The sequence below is a fragment of the Adiantum capillus-veneris genome, chromosome 10, assembly GCF_014529385.1.
Source record: "Adiantum capillus-veneris isolate H3 chromosome 10, ASM1452938v2, whole genome shotgun sequence".
Lineage (NCBI taxonomy): Eukaryota > Viridiplantae > Streptophyta > Polypodiopsida > Polypodiales > Pteridaceae > Adiantum > Adiantum capillus-veneris.
In genome coordinates, this window is record NC_140940.1 from 14,771,634 (window position 1) to 14,783,491 (window position 11,858).

The following is an 11,858-nucleotide window of genomic DNA, read 5'->3' on the forward strand; positions in this document are numbered from 1 at the left end:
CGAGAGCTTTTTGGCTCTGTTCCTGTTGTGCGTATCCTGCAATCAATGCACTCCAAGAGACGGCATTTGGGACAGGAAGCTCCTCATGCACATTTTGTGCTTTCTGAAGTGCACCACATTTAGCATATGTATTGACCAAAGCATTGCCAAGCACGGCAATTTCCTGCAACATCCCTTGACCAATAGTATGATAGTGAATTTTGAAGCCAATACCAACATCTTGTGTAGATGACTCAGTAGGTGATTGCATCTATGGCTACGAAGGTGATTGAATCTGTTGACCCGCATGCCTTCAAGATACTTGCGTAGGTGGTTGCATCTATGGCTGCGTACTTGATTGCATCTGCCAACCCACATGCCTTTTAGATTCCTGTGTAGGCGTAGTTGATTGCATCTGGAGAGATACCCTGCCTACAATTGCATCTGCTATCCCGCATGCCTTCGAGATTCCTGCACATGCATAGGTGATTTCATTTGGAGAGACCTACCTACCATTGAGACAGGAAGCTTCTCAGGCACGTTTTGTGCCTTTTAAAGTGCACCACATTTAGCATATGTATCAAACAAGGAATTTCCAAGCACAATACTTTTGCAACAGCCCCTAACTAACAATACCATAGCAAATTTTAAGCCCATATCAACATCTTGCATAGAGCCACATGGTTTGAAGATGCATGCGCAAGCGTAGGTGAGTGCATCTGGAGAGACCCTGCCTGCCGTCGAGAAAGAAAGCTCCTCAAGCATGTTTTGTGCTTTCTGAAGTGCACCACATTTAGCATATGTATCGACCAAGGCATTGCCAAGCACGATAATTTTTAGCAACAACCCTTGAATAACAATATCAGAGCGAATTTTTAAGCCCATATCAACATCTTGCGTAGAGCCACATGCCTTCAAGATGCACGCGTAGGTGATTACCTGTGGACAGAGGCCCTCACTTTGCATCCGCTAAAAACAGCCGAGAGCTTTCTGTCCTTGCTCCTGTTGTGGGTGTCTGGAATCAATGCACTCCAAGAGACGGAAATTGGGGCAGGAAGCTCCTCAGGCACGTTATGTGCTATTTGAAGTGCACCACATTCAACATACGTGTCGACCAAGGCATTGTCAATCACGGAAATTTCTTGAAACAGCCCTTGACTAACAATATGAGAGCAAAATTTTAAGCCCATATCAAGAGCCCAAAGCTCCCGGTGCAGCCCATGTCGGGCATATCCTGCAGTCATAGCGTTCCAAGAGACAACATCCAACACCACATTTGGCATACATATTGACCAAGGCATTGCCAAGCACGGATTTTTTTTTGCAACAACCCCTATTAAAGTGAATTTTGGAGCCCATATCGACATCTTGCGTACAACTACATGCCTTGCAGATGCACATGTGTGTAATTGCATATGGCTCTAGAGAGTGTTTAAGTATGGAGCCTGATTTACCCTTGTAATTTTCTGTGGTAAAAGTGCACATTTGTAAGGCTCCCACTATGAGGAGAAGCCATCGTGTGTGAAGTAAAATCACTCGCCGGAAACCAAATTTTTCACGGCCAAAAATCAGGGGCAACTTTAGGGGCCTTGGGGGCGGAAGCCCCCAATACTTTTTTTTCCCCTCGCCGGAATATTATGGCCGGAAGGCGGCCGGAAAGTGGTCGGAAAACAACCGGTCGGTTGGCCAATGGCTGGTAGTCAATGGCCGATGGCCGGTGGTCGAAAGTCAATGGCCGATGGCCGACGGCCAAATTCAAAAGAGGAATGGTCTTCTCAAGGGCGGCCACACATGGGAGGATTGAAGGGTCCGATTTGGACTTATCTACACAAGGGCGGCTACACATGGCTACCTCTCATGAGAGAGGGCAGCCCTTTTTGGCCTATAAAAGGAGGCCATTTCTACACACATTTCATAGTGTGAAGTTGATGCAACAAGGTGAGTGTAAGGTGGTGAGAGTGAAGCAAGGCGGGAGCTCCATTAAGGGTATAATCCCTTTGTAAACTACTTCTTGTTTTGAAGTACTGAAGCCATTGAGTGGCTGCTTTTCCGTGGACGTAGCCCACATTGTCTGAACCACGTATATCGTGTGTACTCTCTCTCTCTACTCTATAATCTCTTGTGTGTGAAATCTATCTCTCCCCATTAAGTAATCTACTCAAATATATATTTAGCTACGTCATATTTCCTAACAGAGAGCCCCCCCACTTGGCATCCATTGAAAATAGCCGAGAGCTTTCAGGCCCCGCTCCTATTGTGCATATCTTGCAATCAATGCACTCCAATAGACGACATTCGGGAGAGGAAGCTCCTCAGGCACGTTTTGTGCTTTTGAAGTGCACCACACTTAGCATACATATAGACCAAGGCATTGCCGAGCACGACAATTTCTTGTAATAGCCCTTGACTAACAATATCAGAGTGCATTTTTAAGCCCATATCAACATCCTTTGCATGCCTTTAGGATGCCTGCGTAGGTGATTGCATTTGCTGACCCGCATGCCAAGAAATTTCTGGCCCTGCTCTTGTTGTGTGTATCTCCCAATCAATGCTCTCCAAGAGACCGCATTTGGGTGCGTAGAGTTGCATGCCTTGAGGATGCCTACGTAGGTGATTGCATCTGCTGACCTGCATGCCTTCAAAATTGGTTGTGTAGGTGATTGTGCCCTCATTGTATCTACTGAAAAAAAATCGAGAGAAGGCCTTGCTTTGCACATATCAACCAAGACAGTGCCAAGCACAACACCTCTTTTCAAGCATGACACCTCTGTTCAAGAGCCTCTGACTAACACTATAGTTGTGAATTCTTTTGCCCATATCACATCTTGCGTAGAACCACAACCTTCAAGATGCATGCATAGGTGATTCCATCTGAAGAGAGGCCCTCGATGAGCCCTCACTTAACATACATATCAACCAAGGCAATGCCAAGCATGACACCTCTTTTCAAGCATGATACCTCTGTTCAAGAGCCTCTCACTAACAATATAGTTGTGAATTCTTATGCCCATATCACATATTGCGTAGAACCACAACCTTTAAGCTCGCTGAGCCCTCTCTTCACATACATATCGACCAAGACCTGGCAAGCATGACAGTTTTTTTCAGCAGCCTCTAGCGCAGAGCCACGTGGGTTAATGAGAGGGCAGCATTGCAATTTTGGCTTCTACGCTAACGAAGTAAAGAATGGAATGAAAGTTGATTTGTAATTTAAAAACTTCACATTACTTGAAAAAAGTAGAACAAGAACAAGAAAACTAATTTTTAATTTAGAAATTGCATATTGCTAAGAATAAAATAAAAAGAAGTGATTAAAAAGGGTAAAATTAGGAAAAAAAATTATTTTAACAAAATATTGGTGCAAAAATAAATTAAGAATGGAATAAATGTGTATAAAAAGCAAAAGTATTGTATAGGTAAACACCAATTAATTACTAAATATAAAAAACAAATGGATATCAAATAGGAAAAAACTGCCTAATAATGATTTGCAATTTAAAACCTTCATATTACTTGAAAAAAGTACACAAAAGAGAACTAATTTGTAATTTAGAAAATGTATACTATTGCAAAAAAGTAGAACAAAACAAAAGATCATAGGTTAAAGTAAAAAATTTATCAATAACAATAAAAAAGTTGATGAATATTAAATAGAAAATAAATAGATAGAGTAGTATTAAAAAGGAAAAAATAGATAGATGTTAAATGGAAAACTTTGAGAGTAAAATGAGTGAAGTAAAAAAAGAGAGATAGAAAAATGAACAAATTTAAAAAGAGAAAAATAGTGAAATAAAAATATACAAAAATGAAGTAATATAAAGACTTTCACAAATAGAATGAAATTATCAAGTAAATATGTACAAATATATGAATATAATAAAGAAAGAATGGAATAAATGGGTATAAAAAATAAAAAATGTATGGATAAATACCAAATAATTAATAAAAAAAAATTAGATGAATATCAAATAGAAACTAAATAGATATTGTAGTATTAAAAAAGAGAAAATAGATAGATGGTAGATCAAAAAATTTAAGATTAAAAATGAGTGAAGTTAAAAAAGAGAAAGATAGTGAAAAAAAGATCAACCTGCCTCGTTTACTCAGGAAGCTTCCATTAATAGACCCCTTAGTTGCAAACCAAGAATGGATCATTACAACAACCTGGGAGCATTGGATGTACTAACTCACCTTAGACTCCACACCTCCCCCAAAAACAAAGGCACAGTGTGCTGAGGAGAGATGGTGGGTGACACTGTATGGTATATTGGTTTCATTTGTACAACATGAGCATATGTGGTGGACTGATTTGAATCCCTGTGCAGCTTGTAGGTGTTTCTGTGAGCTTGTTGATGACGGTGTAAGGACCAAGCCATTTGTGCAAAAGCGATTCACTTAGACTTGGTTTCTCGATTGGGTAGTAGAGTAACACCTTTGAGCCCTCCAAGAATTTGACATGGCAAGGACCATCATCATAGTGTGTTGGAAGATTCCAACAACATATGCCTTTTCAAGGGAAGGAGATGCTCAAAAGGTCTTTTGAACTTGCGTAACAAAAAGTTGAATGTAAATTTTCCGTAAAAAAACCATTAGATCTTTGTTCACTTTTTATTATGTAGAATTTGGAGCTATGAGCTTCCAAGCTGTATCATAAGATTAGACAAATTTCTTAGATATGTGGTTTTAGCCTTTGTACATATAAGACCCTAAGCCAGGGTATAAAAGGCATTTTTGTAAGGTTTTGAAGAACACATTTCATTAGTCCATAATAAACGAGATAAGGTTTCTCTTTATGTCGTGATCTTCCTCTTTTTGTGAAGATTTCATCTTGTTGCACGGCACTTCACTGTTACCGTATTAACCAACTGAGCGCATGAGCATGTTAGCCTCAAGGAGCTCTATAAGTCAATATCTATATTGCAAGTGTTTCGCGATATCCGAGCATTGACTTCCACGACCTTCCAGGTGACATAACTCACTATCCGAACGTTGTTTTGAAATCTGTCAGTTTCATATGATTCCCAGCGCCTATGAGCATCTAGTAGGTATGTCCAACACTAGATTCGACAACATGTAATTATGTTATTTCTGACCCAGTAAGGAATGTGCCTGCCAAGTTTGGTGTTGATTGGAGTTGATTTTGTATTGGTTTTGGATGTGGATGTGTGACCGGATCAGAGAGGTAGAAATCACGTTTTACGCAGTTAGAGAGTTTATAGATTGTTTCCATGGATTGTATTGTGTTCAAACAAGAGATAGCCAACCTATTGGAGTGTCTCCATGCCCTAGTCGAGTCACTTGCTTGCTCGGATTGACATTTTTGTCTTGGGACCATCTCTTGTGAGATGTGACAGATGTTGTAAAAGTCCCCCCTTCAGACATTGGCGTCGTTCCGAGGATCGAGTACCTAAACAAGTCTAAACACAAGCGAGTCTGATAGAGTCACGTTAGATAGACTAGTTAGCATTATGAGAAATATGAACACCAAGGGGCCTTGTAGGGATCCCTAATTTTAAGAGATTAAGACTGAAAATGTGTGTGGTTTAGGAGACAAGGCCATTGAATGAGGGTATTCTCATAAGCTTTTTTTTAGGCTGTCATAGGCTCTTTGTAGGTTGAAATAGAGGCTAAGGAGGGAGGATAGGTACATTCTCTCTCTACCCAAAAGAGTGGTGGTCCTTATGACAATAACTACCCTCCCCCCTTTCTTTTGTCACATCATCAAGGGCGTCCATAACCTCAGCCCAAAAAAACACTTTTTTCAAAACAAAAAAAAAACCTCACTTTTACTCAAAAATTCTCCCCAACCTATATATAAACTCAAAAATCAATTTTTTCTCTCAGAATCTCATAGATACTGCAAAATATGAAACTTCCCACCTTTTTTTATTTCCCTCCAAAATCACCCCTCTCTCTCTCTCTCACTCCTCTCTGTCCCTTCTTTCTCCTACTTTTCAGCACACACTCTACCTCCTTCCCTCTCTCACTCCTCTCCCTCCCTCTTCTCTCTCCTACTTTTCAGCATACACACTTCCTCCTTCCCTCTCTTTGTTGCAAGTCCACTCCATAGCTTTGCTGCAGCTCTTCCCCCCATGGACCTCCTCTCCACTCCGTAGCTCTCCTACAACAATCCACTCCATAGCTCTCCTCTCCACTCTGTAGCTCTTGTGAAGCTCTCCATCCCATAGCTCTTCACTCTGTGCCTCTACTGCAACTCTCCACTCTTTCTTGAGGCCAACTTTATTCCCCTTGCCATGGAGCTAGGCGAAATTACGAACCTCCCATTCACAGCAAGATTGTCAAGTTCAAAAACGGTTTCTCTACGTGCTCGGTTGCCAAAGGACTTCACATCCTCAAAGCGTAATTACTTGAAAATTGCACAACAACGCCGTGCTGCAGGTCACACCAATGTGGGCCTTTGGGTGCATGGTTGCCTCTACCCTAATGATCCATCCATCAATGTGCATCCAACATTCAATAGCCTTGCTTCATTCTTACAATATGTAGGTAGAGGGGAGCAAGGTCTTCTTGGATACTGCAAGCGATTGTCGACTATTGAAGCTAATAGTGCACAATGGTCTTTGCATCAATGTCAACTTCTTTCCCAAACCAATAGTGGATTGCATGAAAGGATGTTTCATGCGGAGGAGGAAGTGGAAACTCTTAAGCTACAGGTGGAAGAGAAGGATGCTAAGATTGCGAAGCTTGAAGATAAGATCTTGCATCTTAAAAAGACGCTCTTAGGTACAAGGAAACGTAAGAGGAGCTTCAATGCCATAGAGACTTTAGCCCCCGAAGGTGGTGCTAAAAAAAGAAGGGTTATAGCTACAAGATATATTTTGCTACACTCCAATCTGTGTTTCTGTGGTAATGTTTTTGTCCATTCTTGTAGGAAGTTTTTAATAATGTTTTTGTTCATTCTTGTAGGAATTTTATCCAAGAGCTGTGTGGTGGCCACACCCAGGAGGATCGCATCCATTTGTTAAGTTTGTGCCTCAAGAATCGAATGTCGTAGCCCTTTTACGAGCACTAAATGCAGAACCTTTAAACAATGCTGTCACAACGGAGGTGATGCAAAAGTTTTCAAATCTTGTGAGCGATGTTGATGTACAGAAGGCTTGTGATGAATTTGGAATTAGTACTAAGGGATAAATTGCCCCCAGCCACCTCCCAAGCACCATCAAAAGTCAAAATTCTACAGGAAGCCGCAGAGAGAAAAGCCACAAGGAGCTCAGAGGCCCCCCACAACGCCGACCTCAAAGAACACGACGATTTTGTCGATCTTTTTGCTGAGATTCAACATAACCAGAAGACAAAAGACCTGCTTATTAGAAAAGCACCTTTTGCACGAACATGTAAGGAAGTGCTAAAAAGATACAGCATAGAGCTTCGAATGTCTGCAATTTCCCTCAAATCAATTCAGGAGGCTACAGAGGGTTATTTGGTTAGTCTCTTTGAAGACACATTCTTATGTGTTGTCCATGCCAAGCGTGTAACAATCATGGCCAAGGAAATGCAACTTGCACGTCGCCTAAGGCAGGATTGATACCCTCTGATGTCAAAACCTTTTTTTGTAGCTCATTTTTGTATTGGAATCAATTTACTTTGGAACCCTTGTACTGGATTCAAGTTTTCTTGAGAACTCAATGTATTTTCACTTTGCAACAAATATAATCCGTCTCTTTTTGTCTCTATGTTACCTTAATGTCCAACTTTAATGTCTATTTATCTAAATTTATTTTGTCAAATGGTTGAAGGTGAGATGCTAATCAGCTGTACAAAAGGCTAATCAACTGGCAACAAAGATAAATATATTTTTTGGTTGGCTTGAAATTGTCCATTAGATAAAAAATTTGCTTTGTATTTGCCAAAAACTTGCAAAACTTGTCAAATTGGTGTTGTCCACAAGACAACGAGAATTGGCCTTGCAGGGCCAAATCTCGTTGCCTTTTGGACACAGCTAAAATTGCATGAAATGTCCATAACAGGGCACATCTAGTACCAAAAAAGCTATTATATGCAATTTTTTGGACAAGTTTTTTTCAATGTACAAAATCAACTTTCATACAGTTTGCTTTGTCACTGAACATGAACAAAACAGTAAATTGAACATTGCAAAAGATCATGGAGAAGAGAGATAATTTTCATTTAAAATCTTGTACATCTGTCTTAATGATCTTTTGACAGGAGGTGCTTTGCAACCTCTCTATGACGTTCTATAGAATTGGGTAGAATGGATGTAAGGACAGAAGTAGTGATAGCTTGGGCACTGTCAACTCCCTGGGTTTGACAAAGAGCTATGTGTGTCATGACCTTGTCGCGGAAGCCAGTGCCAAAAGTGGCAATTGCAAGTGATTTTTTCACAAGAATAATTACATGGGCTATTTGAGGGATGGTGGCTAAACATAGGAGTTTACTTGCGGCCTTAAGCACCCACAAAACAAAATGGCCATTCGGGGAGAAATCCTTGCATATGATGCACACATCCTGCATTGGTACTTTGTTGATGTAGTGTGCTAGGGCTGCTTGAGGCCCAAGAACCGTGCGCTCTCTCCCCTTTTAGCTAGCCCAAAGGTCCACGTCCAGAAGATCCTGCAAAATTGTAATTAACCAAATGCAAAGAAGAAAGGTTGAAATATCAATGTAGAAGATGCTTAGTATTACCACTTGTTGCTTATCCTCATCATCCATATTTGGTGTGGCTTCAAGGTTGATAGAGGATTTGCTCTCATCAACCTTGTGGAGGCTCTACAAACCAGGCGAATCGGGGCGGATAGGAGTTTGGTTGGTAACAACCTTGGCTTGTGTGGCAACGAACTCCTTGTCTGTGACTTTGCTCTACTTTGCAGTGAGAATATCCATTGTCACTAGTGCAATTGTGTCAGATAGAGTCCCCCAATGGAAGAAACTTGTCATCTGCAGCTTTCGGTGTAGGATAAATGGGACCTCCATCCTGGTGCATATGAGGCTGAGACACTCATCTAGTCGGACACCAAAAGCCTTTTCAAGATCATGTAAGAATAAATACTCTTCATCTTCTATAATTATGCTGTTGAGATGGCTAATCTCCACTTTGGGAATTGCAACAGGGTCACGGCACTTGGGGTCGGGCACCTCACAGGTGCCACCGATCTGCTCTCTCACTGCAACTGCTTCTTCCAAGCCGTGGGGATATTTGGCAGCTTGCATTCTTCGCTCACTTTGGACATCTATAGGCACAACCTTGGGATCTTTACAATCCGCCAGCACCCCACCCACTACCAAATGCGTGATCTCCATCTCCTCCAAGGAGGGCTCCTCATTGACAAGGAAGAAGAGAGTGGCAATATTGGACAAGAAAGATTGCCCAATTTTGCGCTTCTTGAAGGAGTCTGCAACTTCCTTTGTCACTTGACGAAAGTGGTTTGCCTCTTTTGCAATCGCTTCAAAGCGAGCTAGTCTCTTTGAAAATGATGTGTCGCCCTTGTGGATGTAGCGAAGCAGATCACATGGCAACCACAGCACGGCGTTGTCTTCAAAGTTCACAGCATACTTGAGTATATGTGCATGCATATACTCTATGATGTCATGAAAAGTTTCATTGTGGAGTTGCATGGTTTTTTGTAAATCCATTGTGTGGGTAAAGAAGCCATGAAGATCACTGCGTCCAACATATTTGGTGTCCTCTAAGAAAAGAAGAAAGCACGAAAGGGGAGTGTGTGGCTCTTCCGAAGTTGCTGCTGCGTGGGAGGAGGATGTGCTACCATGGCTCTGTGTGTGTGTGTGTGTGTGTGTGTGTGTGTGTGTGTGTGTGTGTGTGTGTGTGTGTGTGTGTGTGTGTGTGTGTGTGTGTGTGTGTGTGTGTGTGTGTGTGAAAGGCCACATGATGGACTGGCATGTGTTTCTCCTCCCAACCTCCCTACTTATAGCCCTTGGCCCTTGCAAGTAGGTCCGCTTAACTCATGCATGGCCCTTGGCTCCTCGCCGTACTGAGCGATTCAATCCCTGGTCCTTGGCCTTCTGCTCGGTCCTACCATTGGCATGACATTACTCCCCCTTGGAGAAGCGTTTTCGTCCTCAAAAACACAAGCGATGATATCTTCATAAGAGGACCAATGTTTTCCACGGTGACATCCCTCATGGATCCAACGGTGTGTTGGAGCAGAACCCGGTCCAGTAGGAGGTTCAATGAAATCAAGAATAACATATTGATTTTCCACATTGTCGTCCCTGTGCAACCGTCTTGGTTAACCGACTCATAACCAACATAGCATGAAGAGTCCATGTAGAACTCACTTGAGAATGCTAAACGAGTTATCACAACTAAGAGGCATCTAATACAAACTCAGGTTTTAGACTTTCTGAAGATACTGGAACGTGCAGTAAAACCTCTGCTCAACTTTCCATGAAAGTAATATGCTAACATACCCATCAGCGGTGGCAACCAAGTCCTTGAATTGGTGTTTGTTTCTTGCCAATAGCCAACCTCATCAAAAGTGAGGATGAATGTTGAGAACTTGAAGAACAGGCAGAGACTAATCCTAGTCGCCATATTCCGTTCATCATATGAAGCAAACTCCAAACCAGAAAGGTAACCGATCCATTTGTGTCGCTTCGTGCTAACGTAATGCACTTAACATATCCTTTAGTGTGGTTTACTAACATATGCGATTAGCATATCCTTTAGTACTGAATAGAATGCTTGTAAATTGTCCATCCAACGCGGGATGAATAGCAGAGAATAAGAGTGAGGTGCTTTCTCCAATCAATTAAAGACAGTCTTCCGTGACTGACGATAACCTACGACTAACCAAGTGAGGTTCCAGTCGAATACGTGATGTGAATTTGAGCGAAGTAAACTCATAGAGTTTAGATCATCCAATCCCACACACCCATACTAAACCATTATTGTATATGGCCGGGTGTGAACTCATACTAAATCCTCTAGAGAGGTTGCAGTGGAAGTGCAAACACTTGCAGAAACACTTGCATGCGGCTTTGAACAAATCTATGTTAAACACTAGGGCCCATAACACATAGTGTGCATGCATTTAACACAAACAAATCATGATGCGACTTTCCACGGTACCGATGTGAAAGCCATAGAACATAAATTGTCCCATAGTAGAATGTGAAAACGCAGTCACACCTAGGTACCAACCGTGAGACATTCTCATTAACATAGCATACTTGGTTATACGTAGAAACAACCATCCATTACTTGGTTGTTTCATAGCACTTGTAATCCCAACAACTCTGTACTTAATAGCTAACAATTTTGGCCACTAAATTTGTTCCTAATACCGTGTGCTCCAAATGGTCTAACAAACGAATGCGACCAACACCTAGGGACGTCATCGCAACACATCATTAGGAATTGGGTGCTAGTGTCAATCCCAGAGACTCATATTCTCCACAGTAATGTCAGACCAATGGTAGGACGAGGCAGCAGGCCAAGGACCAGGGATTGAATGGCTGAGTACGGCTGGGAGCCAAGGGCCAGACATGAGTTAAGGGGACCTACTTGCAAGAGCCAAGGGCTATAAGTAGGGAGGTTGGGAGGAGAAAACTGTGAAGTGAGAGAGAGGCCATTCCTCATACTAAATTTGAGAGAGAGAGAGTCCTTCCCTCTTCTCCATAGCTCTCCCCTCCCCTGAGCTCTAATACCAGTGAAAGGCCACAGGATGGATTGGCATGTGTTTCTCCTCCCAACCTCCCTACTTATAACCCTTGGCCCTTGCAAGTAGGTCCCCTTAACTCATTCCTGGACCTCGGCTCCTAGCCGTATTGAGCCATTCAGTCCCTGGCCCTTGGCCTGCTGCCCGGTCCTACTATTGTCTTGACACACTCTCTCTCTCTCTCTCTCTTTCTCTCTCTCTCTCTCTCTCTCTCTCTCTCTC